Source organism: Ranitomeya variabilis, chromosome 6 (assembly GCF_051348905.1).
Source record: "Ranitomeya variabilis isolate aRanVar5 chromosome 6, aRanVar5.hap1, whole genome shotgun sequence".
Classification (NCBI taxonomy): Eukaryota; Metazoa; Chordata; class Amphibia; order Anura; family Dendrobatidae; genus Ranitomeya; species Ranitomeya variabilis.
Window position 1 is genome coordinate 76,145,602 of NC_135237.1, and position 19,761 is coordinate 76,165,362.

Sequence of the window (19,761 nt, forward strand, 5' to 3'; positions counted from 1 at the left end):
TATTCATGTATATTCTGCTCTCAGTGCTCTCAGCCTCTGTCTCGCCCCTCTGTACCTAGTACTCATGCCTTTGACTTTTCAGTCAGCTGCTGCAGATCCTGGGATAGCCTTGGAGTGTCACCTGGTGACTACTGGTGGCAAAGCTTATTCTCATCATCAGAGGCACTAGCGAATACCCGGTAGCCACTTATTATGCCCCTCCAAAGTAAGCCTGGCTCGTGCCGCAGTGGGTCCATACCCACCAGCATTAAAGTCAGAATACTGTAGCAAAAGTGATACAAAAACTTAACAAACACGGAGCTGCAACCATCTCACAGAGACATCCAGGCCTGCCACGGAAGTTAACGGCCAAACAGGAATGTTTTCTGATGAGAAGGGTTGAAGATAATTGACTTGCAATTTAGCTGCTAATAGCTGAAGAAGAAAGCCAAACCAGGGTTAGTGCTCCATGTGGCATAACACAGCGTACACTCCAGAGGAAGGAAGCCTTTCTTAAAACCCAAGCACAAAAAGCTTGTCTACAATTTGCTAGAGCCTATGCTGGAAAATATGAAGACTACTGGGACTCTATACTCTGGAGTGATGAGACCAAGATAAATGTTTGTGGAACTGATGGCTTGAAAACTGTATGGTGTCACAAAAGTGAGCAGTACAAAGGAAAATGCATCGCACCTGCAGTGAAACATGGTGGTGACAGCAGCCTTAAGTGGGTTTGCATGAGCGCTGGTGGTGTCAAGGAGCTACATTTCATTGATGGTATCAAGAATTCACAGATATACTGCTATAGTGATAGAGAAGATGCTATCATCACTCCATACCCTTTGTAGATGTGTACTTTTCCAACATGACAACAATCCAAAACACACATCTATACAAAATACTAGATGCAATTGTTTTTGTTGTTGGGTGTTATCATTTTTGTATCAACTAATTTGGGTAAAACTGCAGATTTTGCAATTAAAGTTATTTTATTAATCTTACTTTATAGGTTAAAAAAATGTTCTGTGAAACTCAGTCTTGTAAAAAATTTTGAAATTGTTCTTGTGTTGAGTGACATATTGATTAAAATCTTACTTTTCAAAGGGGTTGTACTTATTTATGCTGAGCACTGTAATTAATGGCTCAAAATACATCAACTAATGCCTTATTCAGACGTCAGTGATTTTTCTGGTACACAAAAAAGGGTTTCATATTTACCAGTGTTTTGTCAGTGCTTCAGTTTTTAGCATCAGTGTTTCAGAAGTAATTTTCTCTCGTGAAAACATTTTTTTCCAAGCTTTTCTTACCCATTATAATGTTAATCACGGACAGCTCATGGGTTGTGATACTATCCATGGGCTGTCACTGTCAGGGGTTTTCACAGACCCATAAACTTGCATGAGTAATTTTGAGCCATCAAAAATGGACATCTCTCTGTAATTTTTTATGCAGACATAGCGCGCACAAAACATGGATATATGAGCAGCTCTATACATTATACTGGGTATATGTTCTATCCATTAAGAGAACAGATAGAACTCGTACGTAAAAAAGAGACGTTTGTTAAGAGAAAGTGTCTAACATCTAATGACACCAAATTTATTACACATCCATGTTTTTAGAACCAGAAAACTGGCGTAAAATGTGTTGAAAAATCAACAAGTGTTTTGCGACTTTTGGCATTTTTACAGCCATTTGAAGCACTTTCACCAAAATGGGAGGAACTGGGGAAGAGCTGAACCTGGAGGGGTCTGGTTACGCCCAACAATCAAATTCTTCAAAAGTGATAGTGTTTTTTAGACCAGAAATTCTAGTCTAGTCCTGACTGGAGTATGATTTCTGGGGAGATGCCTCCTTATTAATTCAGCACATCTTACCCCATCATGCCTCTTAAATATGTATTTCCAGAAAACTTTTAAAGGACACAAAACTAAGACTCAAATTCATTAAGACATGTAAATCTTAATGACTCAGGTCCTTAGATTTGTGTTCATTCATTAAAAGCTCTTTGGCAAGTCATATTGTCTATATTACATTTTCTTGAAAGTATGGGCAAAAGTGGAGTCTTAGTTTGAGATTTGTGGGCCACAGTCGTGCGGTCCAATATTTTTTTTTTTATGTTGGGTTACTCAGATGCTATAGCAGTATTGACTTCATTTATATTCACATTATAAGCAATGGGATACGTTTCTATAAATTGTTTAAATAGCAATGCTCCAAATTGGTAATCCCATATAATGTATTTGTGTCTAATGACCTAATGGAGGTCTCCAGCCACCATAAATGTATCAGGAATGCTATGAATGAGTAATGTGCATAGCCCTTTTTGGACTTATCTGGATTTCCTAATACTCAGCAGCTCTGATCTTTCCAGCCGACAACAAGTGATCGTGTAATTGCTAGACTGGTATTGACGACCCCTCTAATCACCATACAGGGTTCCCCAAGCACCATGTTGCCTAAAGCACCCAAGCTCCAAGCAGTGATAGGCTGCATCTTTCTCCTCACCAGGATCCCCAGACAATCTCTGAGAGCCTAAGGTGAGACCTCCTCACGCTTGATGCAGTAGAAGTGACAAAGGGAATCTGTCAGCAGGTTTTTGCTATGTAATCTTAAGACAGCAGGAGATAGAGACTGAGACACAGAATTCAGGGATGTGTCACTTGTCAAAGTGTGTGCTGTTTTTTACTAACTGTGAACGATTTATTACCACGAGATTAACATTGCTGGATTACACAAGACCGCAGTGCCCCCTCCCCTGTGATATGAAGCTCACTGTCTATGTGGTTTGTACATGGAGAGCCTGGTGTGGGCAGGGTTAGCTTTCTCAGCTCTGCTTCATTCCAAATCTAAAAGCTCTGATTGTGTCAGAACGGCTGCACCCAGTAATCTAAGTGATACATCGCTGGAATCAGGGTCTCTTTGCTTACATTATGCTGCTCTCAGATGAGGTAGCAAAAAGGTATTAATAGATTCCCTTTAATGCAATCAAAATACTTTACTAAAGACTAGGGACAAAATCTTGCTGACAAGTGTCTGGCCTTTAAGGGGTTTATAACTGTCTTTTTCAATAAGATAATTGACAATTATCATAAACCCCCTCATCTAGCTCTGATAAGGATGAAAAGAAAGAGAAAGGCCACAGCTAAATGCCACTGTCAATCAAAACCATTGTGGTAAGAACCTTCTGGGGCGCAATGATCGCGATCGCAGTGGGTGGGATGGCCCATGTGGGAGAGGAGTGTGCCGAAATCAGTCCATATTGCACCTGAATGTGCATCCGAGGATGCACATTCAGCTAAAATGAATTACGGCGCCGAAACACGCTGGGTCCCTGCACCGCAATACACACCACTGGCCAATCATAGGGGAGCAGCTAATGTCAGCGTGCAAGTCACTGGCAGTGCATGGCAATGACATCATGCGCAGCCCGTCACTTGCATGCTGAATTCAGCTGCCAGCTACAGAAGACAACATCACACATTGTTGCTGTGAGAGAAGATAAGTAAAGATGAGTAGAAATGTTTTGCTTTTGAATGCGTTAAAGAAAAGCAGTAAAACAGGGAACTTATATACCGGGATGGGCACAGGATGAGGGGCATATATACCAGGATGGGCACAGGATGAGGGATATATGTACCATGATGGATCCAGGATGGACACATATATACCAGGATGGGCTCAGAATGGGGGACATTAGTACATGATGGGAGACATTACTTAATGTGGGATGGGTGGCAATACGTATGTCTGTATAGGATTTAGAAGGCCATAAGGTCCCATTCATCCAACCAACATGAAAGGGATGGGGGAGCCAGGTCCAAATTTTGCAACAGGGACGATCTCACTCTTCATATGACTCCGTTCCTACATAGGTTTAGAAGAGAAGCCAAATTGTACACGGCTACATAGGTCATCTCTCTAGAGATGGTAAGATGTGGTGGCATAAGCAACATTAGGAGAGGTTTACCAGTTTTTCTTACTGCACCCCCTCTCCATTATGTAAGCTAATATTTTGCTGAAGGTATTGCAGATAAATAAATCTTCTACTCAGCAAATATCTGTTTTCTTTGATTAATCCAACCTCTTCACATCCCGCCTCACTGAAATCTATTTCTAGAGTCAATAGGATGTATTTTGGCCTGTAAAGAATGGAAAAAGTGGAGATGGTTTCAGTGATGTCATTAGAGGACAGCATTGTGACAACCACCATAATGAAAAGAAGAATGGCTGTCACAATGATTAGATGAACAGCTTGTTTCCTCTATATAATAGGCAAGCATGATGGATTGTACGAATGCAAAATCAAAGTTTAGACAATCTGCAGAGGTAAACTCAGGATAAACCAACAAGTAATGTGCAAATTATCTATTTTGCGAATTGTATTTTTTATGTCCTTTAACCCCTTCCTGACATTTGACACTGTTAACTTTAACGCCTTCCTGACACAGATACTGTTATGATTTAATGCAAGCTCAATTCCTTAGCTTGCATCTTTCCCGTCAGATAATGACTGTATTACACAACTATCATCTGCCTCTAAAAGCGGCAGTGGAGTTGTGCTCTGCTTACTGAGGTTAACTACTTAAATGTTGCAGTCAATCAATGACAACAGCATTTACAGCTCATGGTCCAGGGGTTGCACCACTCCACGTACCCACCCTACCCCCATACGAAGTGACCTCAGGGTGCCAATGGGTTGCTTTGTCAATCGGGGACCTGATTCAAAACCCTTTAAATTATGTTTTTTTTTATTGTAGCAGTTTGGCAAAAAATGCAGTTAGAAGATGTGAAAATGTCATATGTACCCCAGAAAGGAAAAAATAAAATGGGACTTGAAAAATGACAACACAAGCAATATTTTTTCCCAAATATCCAAATTTTTTATCTCCACTTAAAAATGATAATGATAATAATAATAGTAATAATGATGATTAAATGTGTGTATATATGTATATACAGTGAAGAGTAAACAGGTAACCATGTTTTGAATTTGTATCTTTCAGGCTCCATATCTCACCATCCACTACTGTTTTGATCTTGAGACTGACATCATTTTATAGACAATCATCTTGGCTATCTCATATATAAATTTGACTTGCAACTAATTAGCATATGATTGCTATGCTCCTAAAAATCAACATTTTTATTTTTATTATTATTTTATTTTGTAAATCCACCTTTGGCTTTCAACACTGCCTGAATCCTTCTGGGCATGGTCTGGATCAGATTCAAACATGTGTCGATCGAAATTTGATCTGAGGTCTCTTCTACACCATCCCAAAGTTGGAGCATACTGGTAGACTAAATACTAAAAAGTACCAAGTCAAATATAAGTATGAGATATCCAAGATATCCCATAATATGATGGGAGTCTCAAGTTTAAATCAGTAGTGGATAATGAGATATAGAGCCTGAAAGCCAAAAGTTCAAGTCATTGTTACCATTTTGCTCTTCGCTGTATATATATATCCGCTGCGGTCTCCCATTCTTTTCCAGCCCCAGTGGAACCTGCTCAGATGTCGGTCCCAGCGCCTGGCTCAGACAGATACTGCATGTTTGGTTACTGCTGCCCTTCCAGGTTCAGCCATTATAAACAGTACTGTTTGGCGGCGGGCAGGCACTCCTGGGACTAAAGGTACCTTCACACTAAACAACTTTACAATGAGAACGACAACGATCCGTGACGTTGCAGCATCCTGGATAGCGATCTTGTTGTGTTTGACACGCAGCAGCGATCTGGATCCTGCTGTGATATCGCTGGTCGGAGCTAGAAGTCCAGAACTTTATTTGGTCGTCAGATCGGCGTGTATCGTCGTGTTTGACAGCAAAAGCAACGATGCCAGCAATGTTAAACATGGAGCTAACGACCTGTGAGAACGATAAGTGAGTCACCGCTATGTCACAGGATCGCTCCTGCATCGTTGTGGAGCTGCTGTGTTTGACGTCTCTACAGCGACCTAAACAGCGACGCTGCAGCGTCGCTGAGTGTGACGGTACCTTAAGTCCTGCTTTTCTCCTTCTGAGCATGCCCTAGGGAAGACCTCTCATTGGAGGTCGGGGGTCACATGCTCAGGTCCTGTAGCAGCTCCTATTGGTCCACTAGGAAGGTCCTGGAGAGCTACAACTATAAAAGGTTTGAATGGCTGCACGGCCGCCTCAATGTCCATTCGCCATTACTTTACAGCAGGTATCTCTGCACTGTGGACCCCGGGCTGCGAACGCACCTCGTATCAATCTCTATATTACTTGGTGCATTCCGCTAGCCCTAACATATATATATACATAGTATGATGGCCACTGGATCATGGAGCTGGTTGTCCATCGGGATGAAGCAAGCTCTAGCACGTATAGTGCTGAGAGTGTTAATGGGGTGTGGCAATTGTATAGTTTTATGAGCAGGCTGAGAAATGGGTGGACTTGCTGCTCACATATCCCCACCCCGAGGAGTGGTATAGCGGTAATAGAGAAGTCCAGCTGTATCATTGTGTTTTGTCTTCAGACTAAGCTTTTATACTGGAAGCCATCCATCACTAAAGTGCTGTTATTTGAACTGTTTATTGTGTTCTGCCTTCACTGAAAAGCCATTATTTCCTTTATTTGTGGTATGGTTTATATAGTCTATAATAAACCAGCCTGGATGTTTTACTTATTTAGGTTAATAATATAACTTTCATTACAAAATCAATTAAATGTAGCTCCCCTACACTAGCAGCATTCATGCAGCCCCCACATACAGTAAGTACACTGCCATCACCATGTCTCACTGTAGGCACTGTACATTTAGAAAAATAAATTTAGAAAAATTAATGGTACCTACAGTGACACATAGTGGTGGCAGTGTCCTTATGTGGGGCTGCATTAATGTTGCTGGTGTCGGGGAGGTACTTTTCATTGATGGTATCCTGAATTCACAGATGTTATGCTCTAGATTGAAAAAGAAGATACTGCCATCAGTCTGAGGCCTTGGTAAACGTGCATTTTTTCCCCAAGATAATTATTTCAGTATGTTGTAAAATTACCTAAGTATTGCAGTACATAGAATATATCTCAGATTTAAGTTCCCTAGGAAGGAAAGAAAAAAAGTAATTTATAAAAAAGCTAAAGAAAATAAAAATCAAATAATAAAAAGGCAAAAAAATCAGCATGCCAAAATTACCATTTTTAGGTTGTCACAACGAAAAAGACAAAAAACATGCTGCCATAGCTCCACCAATGGAAAAATAATAAAAAGTTACTGGTTGCGGGAAATGGTAACATAAACCAAATTTCTTTTTTACAAAGTTTGGAATTTTTTTTCGCACGAAAATATAAAAAAAGTACAAGTTTGATATCATTGTGATCATAGTGACCTGAAGAATCATGTACACTGAATTCTGTAAGAACAATATCCCAAAAACAATGGCAGCATTATTTTTTTTCATCATTTAACCCCACCTTGATTTTTTGCTTCCATTTTTAGCATTATATGGTATACGGTCATTCAAAACTACAACTCATCCTGCGTAATCTAAAAGTGCAAAAACAAAAATTGTCCCTGTCATGAAGGGACTTTAGCCTAATTGATTCTATTAAAATGGTGTAACAGATTGCATAATAACCACATGAAATGTAAATTCCATAATAGCTACAAGAGAAGTAGCAATATTATCAGTATGGATAATTATGTACACAACTCCCTTAATTTTGCTGATCAGTGGGGGCTCTGGACGTAGCAGTCCCAACAATAACCATATCCATTGGACAGGTTTGGCTGATGGTCTAATGTCTGTGAGTGCTTTGTGACTGTTCCCCCTATAGTTGATGGGGGACAGAAGGATGTCCGATCTCGGACTGTTGATCATTTTGTTCTATAAGAGATAACCCACCATCAAACACGTCTGCCAGCATTTCTCTCTCTAGAGAACATGACAGCATTCGGCTAGTTGAGCGCCGAAGATAGCTGTCAGCCAACGGATTGCTACTTAAAGTCTTTGAGGAGACTTTAGAGAAGCCCTTTGAGATATTTTAAGCTGTAAAATGTGAGATGTCATGTCACAAACAAAGTTAACAAAGAAAGCGTTTATAAGATGCAATAAGTTTATAAGATGTAAATTAAGTAATTTACTTTCCCAAGAGTTAACACTAAATACCAAATACAGTAAACTGGGTATCAGGTCCAATCACAGGGGTTTCTTTAATTCACTTAAGAAATCAAAGTACAGTTGTGTTATGAACACGGCTTCGAGTATCTCGGATGTTTGTCATTACAGAGATAGCAATCTAATTTTGTTTCATACTGTTCCAGTTTGATCATTAACTGTTTTGTATTCCAGTAGGGCTTTATAAAGTTTTAATAGGTTTTAGGAGTATATTGTTTTTTATTAGGTTTTGGATTAATCTGTAATGGATGCTTATTTTGCCTGCAGAAATATTCTTCATTTACACCTAACAAAAGCTCAAAAAGCAAATATTACAGTTTAACTATGTCTATTACTGGCTGCATATTATAGAATGAAAAGCTAACAAACAGAGCATCACTCTGTAGCGTTATAGCATGCAAACATGAAATATATGAAATTTGAATTGCATTACTGCACTAAAAAAATGTTAAAAATTGAGAATACTTAGTTCATAAAATTGGCCAATTCATGTGTACCCAGCAGCCACGACTAGGCAATTCTCGTTGCTGGGAACCTATCTAATGTGAATCCTCTCTTGAACTGAAATCTACATTTATATGGGATGGTAGGATCCTGCTATAATTAAAAAGCCTGAGACTGAGGAGTGGAGTGCTCAGTCAAAGAGCCTATGTATACAAATATCAAATGACTGGGAGTAAGGGTACTGTCACACTATACGATTTACCAACGATCACGACCTGCGATACGACCTGGCCGTGATCGTTGGTAAGTGGTTGTGTGGTCGCTGGAGAGCTGTCACACAGTCAGCTCTCCAGCGACCAACGATGCTGAGGTCCCCGGGTAACCAGGGTAAACATCGGGTTACTAAGCGCAGGGCCGCTCTTAGTAACCCGATGTTTACCGTGGTTACCAGCGTAAAAGTAAAAAAAAAAAAACACTACATACTTACATTCCGGTGTCTGTCCCCCGGCGTTCTGCTTCTCTCCACTGTGTCTGCGCCAGCCGGAAAGCACAGCGGTGACGTCACCGCGTCACCGCTGTGCTCGCTTTCCGGCTGGCCGGCGCTCACAATGCAGAGAAGCAGAACGCCGGGGGACAGACACCGGAATGTAAGTATGTAGTGTTTTTTTTTTTTTACTTTTACGCTTGTAACCACGGTAAACATCGGGTTACTAAGCGCGGCCCTGCGCTTAGTAACCCGATGTTTACCCTGGTTACAAGCGAACGCATCGCTGGATCGCTGTCACACACAACGATCCAGCGATGACAGCGGGAGATCCAGCGACGAAAGAAAGTTCCAAACGATCTGCTACGACGTACGATTCTCAGCAGGGTCCCTGATCGCTGCTGCGTGTCAGACACTGCGATATCGTATGGATATCGCTGGAACGTCACGGATCGTACCGTCGTAGCGACAAAAGTGCCACTGTGTGACAGTACCCTAAGAGTCCAAAATATCCCCTGTGGTCAAAGTGAGAATTGTAAGATTTAGTTTTTTGAATATAGATCAGAAGATGAAAAATGAAGTGGCAAAAAAATACAAAAAATAATAATTGTGTACATTTAACATAAAAACCTGATCTAAAATTATATAAAAAAATCACATTACCCTTAATACAATATCTGTTGTTCTCAGTGTAAATTACCTTTAATATTTCCTAAAGAGAAATGTACATTATTGACTGTGCTAAATAATCTCGGAATAATAAATGAAATGGTTCCCAAACTTCTATTAAACAAATGATTTCTGTGACCGCTCCAAAAGTTATTTTTAAAGGTTAGATTAAACCATGTTTTAACGTCATTTTCACATTCTCATTTGGTGCTCAACTGCCTTTAATTAAACTCAATTAGCCAATTTGTGATTAAAGTTATAAATAATATCGGAATATTTCATGTGGAACGTTCTCTCCTTGATGGCTCATAGCCAAGAACAAATAAATCACAGATTATGAGAAAAGTCAGAATACAATTGAATATAGGTATCTTTCATGCCAGTTTATTGTTCAGTGCACATGGTAGAGTTTTATCAGAGACATCATTGATAGTATACATTAATTGTATATGATCGGGAAATATAAGGCAAATCTTGCAGAAAGCTAAAGTGTTTTATATTAGATGTGCTCTTGGTCTTGATTCTTGAGTAGCTGGACATGGCATACTGAATAAACAGCAAGTTCAACGAACTGATAGAAATTAGGATGTCGACACGGTTCACTGATTCCGGGATACAATTATATTTGCGTTTCTTTTAAATGCGAAATCAATTGAATATCTGCGCATGCTGTTGCTGCAGGGACTGAGGAGCACTAATTAAATCCCTGGCCCTGAGGTCACCTAATTACTCTACTGGCGCTTTAGTGTAGCATAGAGGCGGTAAAGATGGCAGGGGAGGTAAGCGCTCCTTGTTGGAGCTCAAGATCAAAGTGCATTTTAGGGTGTACTTGGGGACATACAATGTATAGTAAAGAGATAAGGACAGAGTAAAGTGGGGATAATGTGCAGCAACAGTGTAGAAGGGGAAGCATGAAGTTGGTACAGTCTGGAAGCCATGAATCATAAGGCAACGACAGTTTGAAGGGTGACAGCTTAAAAACCATGGTTCATAGAGGTGGATGATGTGACAGAATAGTTCATAAGGGAGAGTGGTGTGGTTATGCAGTGGTTCATAAGGGGGAATGGTGTGGTGGTTATAGTTCATAAGGGAGGGTGTAGCATAATTGTTAATAAGGGCAGACAGTGTAGAAATTTAGGGTGAAAGGTATGTTGATTATAGTTTATAACGTTGGTTTGGTGTGGAGTCAATATATTATAGGAGACAACAGTCTGGAATCCATATATTATTAGAGGGACAGTGTGATGGTCAACTTTTGTGCAAGGAGCACAGTTAGTGGCAATTATTTGCTCAGGAGCACAGCATAGGTGATTTTTTTGGGGGGCATTATAATAACACTTATTTTTATGCACTATGTGTTGGGATGTGCAACAGTAGGCAGGAGAACAGGGACCTCTGCAGAGACAAGCTGTGAATGTAAAAAGTCATCATGGTGTCTGAAACAGAGATGAATGTGATGAGAACGACTTCTGTCAGAGAAGCCATCACCTGTAATATACCTGGGTGTAAATGCTTAAAATTGCTACTGACTGTGACTAATCAGTACAGCAGGTTCCTGTATTGTCCACAATCCTATGATGGTTGGCAATAGCAAGTCCCAGCTGTTAAGGATAAACAGGGAATTATAGGTTTAGGAAATGCAAATGTATATAAATGGGATGACATGATATTGCAGTTGATCCCTGTACCAATAATATTGCTGTATTCATGTACTGATGATGATCCTGGTGATGTTTTTATGCACTGATGGTGGACAAATATTTGGATCTGAATTACAGAATCTTTGTTACCTTGCCTAAGAGTAAAACACATTTCAGTTATTAGGAGTGCTAGACTAATTGAGGGTAAGAGTTGTCTAGTCTAATTTTCCAATTTTTTTTATTTTTAATTTGATATCTAGACACAGGAAGGAATCTATGATCTGTTGTAGAAGAATCTATGATCTGGTGAAGGTTAAGAGTGTTTTTTTAAGATTGGTCAAAACCAAGTACTTATCTGACCAGTCCACAGTTACTCTAGTATTTCCACTCTGGTGGTCCCAGACAGATGGATATACAGTGTGACACAAACAAATAGGCGAACACTGCAGCCAATCACTTGTCACTTGCCTCAGCTTGATGTTTGCATTTATGACACATTGGCGTGTGACTATTTCAGGCTCAATAGGGACCTCCAGAGCAGTGGCACTGGAGTGGAAGGGAAATGACATGTGAGTAATAGTTGTTTCTATATTTCAAAATATTTCTGACTCTTGGTCAAGGTTTGCAAAATCTCAGAAAACTCCTTGAAACAGAGGAGTGCTGATCCAGTGGAATATTTTCTTATATTTTACTATGTGTAGGCATTTACCTGGCTGTGCATTTTATATGAATTTCATTGAAGGAGTTTCCTGTGGTTTTGATCAGGAGTAGGGAATGGTGTAAGATAAAGAAATAAATGATAACCATTCATTCCAATACTGTTCAAGCCTTGCTGCTCTGGTTGTTGCTACCAGTTGCAAGACTTAAATGAACAACTGGAGGCTATGGGAGTACCAGGGTATTCAAGAGACAAGTAATTACTTGATGTTTATGCATTTTTTTACACTTTGACAAATTTTGTGAAATCTCAAAAAGAAGTAATCATATTACTACAGCCAAGTTCTATAGATTGTGATAACATTTTCGAACAATTACAATAGTCAGATTGATCTGTAAGTTGTTCAGTCAAGGGAAAATAAGGATCTGGTAGAATCTCTTTTCAAAACTGATTTTTCCTAGAGATAAGTAGTGAAAATATGTCCTGTTTAACACCCTCTAACTATTAAAATGCCCTTTTCGGCAAGGTAAATATACACATTAATAGCGAAACAGAGAATGTTAACTGTCGCCTAAGTGATCATCTAGCCAATATTGGTCTATTGCCATCATTAGTCACAGTCCGTCCCTGCTGTTGCTTTTTGCTCCGAGTAGCTTTAGTCAGGCCTTGTGTAGCATTCATTTTCTTATATTTTATTTCACAATGATTGCAGATAAGTGTATCCACTGGTCCAGCGGAGAAATAATTAAGTCTTCTATCATAGATATGCACATGAAGTCATGCAGATCAGTTTTATCAGGAACCAATTAACTTGTCAGTATTTTGGGGACTTTGGGACAGAGCCAGCAAATTCAAAGGAAAACCTATGTGAACATACGATTTTCTGCCAACAAGTGACAAATTGTTGATGAAAATTATCTTTACCCTATACTAATTTTAATGCTTGCTTAGATTGTGTTTATTCTCTAAAGAAAGGACTAATATCCTAAATGTGTTCTCACTTGAAAACTTTGCTCCAATTTTGAATACCACTCGCTATACATGTAGCAGTATGTTTTCTTTGCCTTTATTTGCTGTTTTTACTTATTGTCAAGTTGCTTTTATTGTGCACTATGCATGAAAAAATGTCTATTTGGTACATGGAAACCATAAACAATAAGATGAGATTCTATTAAAGGTTATGATTATTTTTAATGTTGTCTATGTTTAGTACTTTCATTGTTACTCATCTGTCCCGGCTTCAGAGTAAGGCCGGGGTCTCACTTTCGAGCGCAACGTGAGAAACTTGCGCAAGTCTCTCGCATCAATACCCGAAACTCGAGACCAGAGCATTCAGCTGCATAGAAATACATGCAGCCGAACCCTCCGGTCCCGAGTGCCGGCAGCTGCCGGGTATTGATACGAGAGACTCGCGGGAGTTTCTCGCATTGCACTCGCAAGTGTGACCCCGGCCTAAGGCTCTGCTTCTTCCCTTACTGGTGTCGGTCTACATAATTAGCTCTTTTATACCAAGATACCTGTGTGCATACCCTGCTCTTCATTTCCAAAGTGCCTTTCACATACTCGACTCTTCTGTTTCTAGGTGTATTAATCATATCCAGCTCAGATGTTCCATGATCATGGTGCCATCTAACATACTCAGCTCTGCCATTTTATGACCAATGTCTCGACCAGCAAATTCAGCTCCACTTTTCTGCATTGGTTCGCGTGCCATATAGCATATCCAGCTCCAATGTTCCTTGCTATTTCGTGTACCGTCTGGCTTATCCAACTCCGCTTTACCTTGCTGCACCATCGCTTCTGGTCTGTGTGGCTCTTCCAGACCTATGGCTTATTAAATTCTCCTTACCAGATGAGCCATGACATTTAGGGTTAAGTATGTAATAACATAATGTGACCATAACATGTTTTTTTCATATACCTAACAACTTAGGGATAGACTAAAAGGTCTATTTACACTGCATGACTATTATGGATGAGCGTTCCTAGGAACACTTATTTCATGATAATCTTGTAGTCTAAACAGGCTGGGGATCACCCGACAAATGAGCAAAATACTTATTCATATGTTGAAATGATCTTATGTGCTGCAAGAAAGATCATCATTCTTCACAGTGCATTGTCCTGTGTAACCAAGATCTGCTCTGGTGAGAACAATAATGCTAAAACATCTAATACATATCATTCACGGAGTATCTGAAGTGTACAAGAAAAACGGTCCTAGTTTCATCAGTAGTTTTATTCAATTTCATCAGAGTTTCATCTGAATTTCATCAATTTTTCTTGGATGAGAAACAAACAAATGACTGTATATTGAAGATATATTAGCACAGAAGTGTGGAGCTATTAACGCCCGTTATTTACACACTTCCATGCTGTGTAATACATCTTCAGTACTTAGTCTGTCCACTCTGGCTGGCAGGACCTGTGAACTCAGGTAATGTGACCTTGATGACATCATCACAGCTTATGATTGGACAGCTTCATAACAGGAGGCAAAAAGGCTATGGGCCCAAAAGGTAAGGGGGCCACTTCTAGCACCAAAACAGGTGTTATTGTGTATTATGATGAGCTATTGGGACTTCCAAAGAGCCCATATATTGTTCTTGCCCAGGGGTCTCTTCTGTTTATGTCTGGTGCTGTTCTAGTAGATTAGCCTGTCAATTGATTTCTCAATGTGTCTTTCCCTAAAGTGGTTCTCCAATACAATATTTCCTAAAGTTTTCCCTTGGTCTTCCCCAGTGATTAACTGAATTCAAAGAACTATTAAGGATATGTCCACATATGTATCTATTCATCAAAACCGCCATTATTCATTCTGGCCTTGATAAGGGGGCATACTGGAGTCAGAGGTACTCACCTCTTAATGAATCAGGAACACCTGAAATCTATTGTATTTTGCAGATTTTAAGATGCACCAGACCACAAGACACTCCCCAAATTTTGAGGAGGAAAATATGCTTTTAATAAAATGGTGGTGTGTCTTATAGTCCACTTTTTCGTTAGCTTAGGCTACTTTCACACTAGCGTCGGACAACGAACGACGAATTGCGTCATTGAGACGTACCGACGCTAGCAGTGAATGCGCCGCACAACGGGGGCAGCGGATGCTGTTTTTCAACGCATCCGCTGCCCCATTGTGAGGTGCGGGGAGGCGGGGGCGGAGTTCCGGCCGCGCATGTGCAGTCAGAAAAGACGGGAACGACACACCAAAAAAGTTACAAGCAATGTTTTTTGGTGGTGACGGTCCGACGCAACACGACGCAACCGTCGCACGACGGTTGCGACGTGTGGCAATGCATCGCTAATGCAAGTCAATGGAGAAAAACGCATCCTGCAAGCACTTTTGCAGGATGCGTTTTTTCTGCAAAACGACGCATAGCGACGTGCAGTGCACGATGCTAGTGTGAAAGTAGCCTTACTGGGGATGGCTGCGGTGGAGTGGGGTCCCAGGAGTCTGAGTTGCTACTGCAGGAGGCAGAAGTGTGGCAATGCTGCAGGCTAGGAGGAGGAGGTGTTCGGCGAAGTGAGGCTGCTGTGGGCCCTGGGCTTTGACAAAATGTCTTGAGTCCCCTTCCCATCTTTTTCAATGAGGTGGAGTTTGGGAAAATGGCCACTGCTGAACACCCCCACCTCCAAGCCCGGGGCCCGCAGCTTCACCTCGAACCTGCCGCTGCCACTGGCAGCTTCCTGCAGCAGCAATTCTGCCACTTAGGACCTCCCTTCACCACAGCATTAAGGCAAAGGCATTTTTTGGAGTAGATCTTTTGAAAACTCAGTGTTCTATTTCCCTGCAGTGCCACGACAGGGTATATTCGGCATTACATCAATAAGCTGGCAGTTCATGCAAAGTAAGTTATACAGTGTATGTTCACACTAAGTCTTTTTGCTGAGTTTTTGGAACAGAAACTCAATGTTTTGGAGAAATTTCTGGAAGATTTGGAGTATGTTCACATGGCGTCGTTGGCTATGTGCTCACAGGGTTTTTTGGAGCACAAACTGAGAGGAAACTGAGAGAAAACTTCAGGTCCTCCAAAATACTAAATTCTTCAAGAACTTGGGAATTTCTGCTAGTTTGCACTAAAAAAATCTCGGCAAAAAGACTCCATATGCACATAATCTTTAAGAGTTTTCCAAGATGGTCTTTTTTCCCAAGGCCGGGGTCACACCCGCATGAGTCTCTCCCCTCAATACCCGGCACTGCCGCCGGCACTCGGGACTAGAGTGTGCGGCTGCATGTATTTTTATGCAGCTGAATGCTCCGGTCCCGAGTGTCGGCGGCAGTGCCTGGTATTGAGGCGAGAGACTAGTGCGAGTTTCTCGCATTGCACTTGCATGTGTGACCCCGGCCTAAAGTGGCTTTGCTAGTGGTTTTGCCATTGTTTTTACAGAGTATAATCAGGTGTATGGGCTGAGTGGCTTCCAAATGAAGTCACCTGAAGAATGAACATGTTACTTTTTTAAGGGCTTCAAAGTTTCTGTACCATGTAGTTGTTAAAAATATTGACATAAGACGGAACACGTGCATACTAGTATTCTTTTGAAATTGTTGTGGATTAAGGTTATTTTTTCAACATTTTTTAGGTGGATTCCAGGCAGAATCCTCTTGAGAAAGATGTTGTGTGCACATACCATTGGAGTGTTTCCGTTCAGTTTCTGCTCCAAAAATTCTTCAATAAATTCACATAGCCACTCTTTGTAACTCAATCATCGGGATCATAAGGATCCTGAAATGAGAATATAGTCTATCAACACTGTATTCTCAAATATACAATGTTTTTTTTTCTAAACTGGAAGACCATTTCACATGATATCATAAAGGCAGTGTTTCAGGTAATGACTACATATTAGTGATTTTTTGTAAATGTACAGGTGAAACTTTACCGGATTTGGACACATCTCCGTGTGTTGTCCAGTCTTCATTATTGATATGCACTTCAATATCATATGGTCAAAAAACTTGATGGATTTTTAAGGTCTTTTTTTTGCAGGCTTTTAAACTATGTACCTATACCTAGATTTTGTTTTCTTCCAGTAGTGAATTCATGCATAAAATATTACTCAAGTTCTAAAAGATTGATACTAATAACTTCAATTTAGATATAAATAAATGATGATGTTTTATTCCATGTAGAACTTTTATAACAATCCACTATCTTTATATGTATCATTCTTGTTCAATTTCTGTGGTTTTGGAGATGTAAATTCAGAATCTGCTTAGAGATGTGGATTCTTGTCTTCTGTAGATCACAAGCCCTTAAATGTCTGGAGTTAAGGAGAGCGGGGCTGCTTATCTGCTGTCTAGACAGAAATGTTTGTAGCTTTTAGTGACCATGCATGTTGCATGTGTTTCTTCAGCAATTACATTATTTCATGTCATGAATCATTCAAGTACATCCTCAATGGGGGTATTTTCTGAAATGAATTAAATTGCATGGAAAATTGCTACATGTTCCACCTGGTAAGTAGAAAGCAGGGCGCAGCTTAGAAAATACTTTATTGGAACAGAGTACAAAATAACAGCAGAGTAAACATATCATACACATCAAGAGACGTCAGCTATATATGCAGCGCAGCAGAGTCCTGGTCGTTGCAGTACTGATGCTCCGCCGCTAAGGGGGGCTATGGTACGTCTGATGGCACTAAAGGAGTTCTTCTGACCAGGTATCACAGTCACCAATACACTTCACAGTCTGGCCTCCAGGGGGAGCTAAGGGTTCTATGTATTAGGCCACTCCTCACAGTCTGGTAAAACTGGGGGTTAGGCAGAAAGTTAGTCAGAAGCTGACTGGGAATCGAACAGGCAACACCCTGTGGCAGAGGGTGTTGCGGGGAGAGACTCAGGGGGGTCCCTGTCAGGGGTGGGATCCTGACAGAGGCCTAGCGAACAGAGAGAACGTTACGGGACCGCGCCTGCACGAGATAGCGGCGGTACCCCAAGAAAGGACAAGAAGCGAGGTTCATTGTGCTGAGTGAGAAACGAGATCAACGCAACAAGGAGAAATACCAGTAGGAGTCGTGCTGTAAGACGAGGCAACATCCTACTGAGGCGCGTAGCCGGTGGCCGGAACGCCGAGGAAGTACTAGGCTCCAAGCAATACTTCAAACCTACGGCAGGACAGTCAGCTATAGGCGGGCTGTCTCACACAAATCACCTACGAAGACACAGGGGGCAACAATAGGAGAGGGGCGACACTAGGGTCCCGGAAGAACTCCGAGCCTACCCGTCATACGGGTGCGTCCTAGCCATATCATCTGGGGGACGAAGCAGAACATCATAATCGAGTTGTGAGGGAACTTCAGAAACAGACACAACAGTTGTGGGGACTATCCCGTAAGCACAGCAGGGGAGGACCACAACACACAAGCGCTAGAAGGTAGGCACAGATTTCCACCTGCAAAGGGAACTCTGGAGGTGCCATCGGACCGGCCGGACTTGCGCAGCCCGGTAAACTGTATTCCGGATTGAGGACCCAGAGATCTTCAGTAAAGAGGTAAAGAGACTGCAATCTGGTGTTCTCGTTATTTACTGCGACCTGCACCACACCACCACAACATCATCACCATTCCCTCCACCTTTATTGTACGCCCCTCAGCAGGGTCACGGACCGGGTCTAGCCACCGTGACAACCCCAGAACAGAGACTCAGAGGCCCGGTACCGGGTACCCCTCGGCCCTGCGACAGTGGGGGCGCTACAACTTGGCGTCACGAACAGGATCTACTTAAGCCTGAAGAATCAGGTCATGTGTGCCTTGGAACTGTGATTTATTGTACTTGGACTGTGACTTATTGCAAAGGCTGTGGATTGCCATTTGCCGCCCAAAATCGCCGCCATTACAGCGCTGAGGAGAGCGCAGGAGAAGGAGAGAGGCGTGGAGTAGGCGTGGACCAGCTGAAGAGCGCGAAAGACAAAGGCCGCCCAGTCTAAATATTTCTGCACCGTGAGGACGTGTCCGTCAGCAGCCGAGATCCGCCTCCTGATTCTCAATGGTGGGCGGAGACAGAGAAAACGAAACCGCCCATGAAGGAGAGAGCGGGAAAAGGATGAGGAAGAAGAAGCGAACCACGTGGAGGACGCCATGGCCAGCCGCCCCCGGAGCCGGAGCGTGGGGTCGGAGCCGAGGACTCCCCCAGCTACCCGGAGAGGCACTGCAGCCAGACCTCCACAGTTGACGCTGACCTCCTGCAGACCAGAGCGGACAAGCTGATCCACCAACTCCTGCAGACGCAGCTGAGCACTGAGGCCGGGTGGAAGAAGACCATCATCGGGAGCCTCACCAGACATCTGTCGGCAGCCTCATCTGGTCCGGAGCAAGAAAGAAGTTCCAGTGCTCCAAAGCCAGAAAGCAATGCCCTGCCAAAAAGCGAGATGCTGCAAATGGAGATGACAACGCCGCAGCGCAAGGCCCTGCAACTAGCGTTCCAGATCCCAGCGAAGACGGAGCAGATCGGCACCGGAGGGACCGCATCTGAAGCAGGTATGAAGAACGACCCTGCCTCGCCAGCAGAGGACCTGCTGATAGGCCCCGTTGCGGCACCCCCTCTCCCTGGGACCTATAGACTCCAGCGCCTTACACCCGGGGATCAGGCCCCGGGTATGGAGCACTTCTTAAAGGCCCTGATCTCGCCGATCACCCTGCCGGGCGAGGTCTATGCGGAGCTACGGCCGCCAGAGCAGGAGTAAACCTCGGAAACCTGAAACTGTATATAGTTATTTAACTGTCCTCTTGCTGCTATGACCCGAC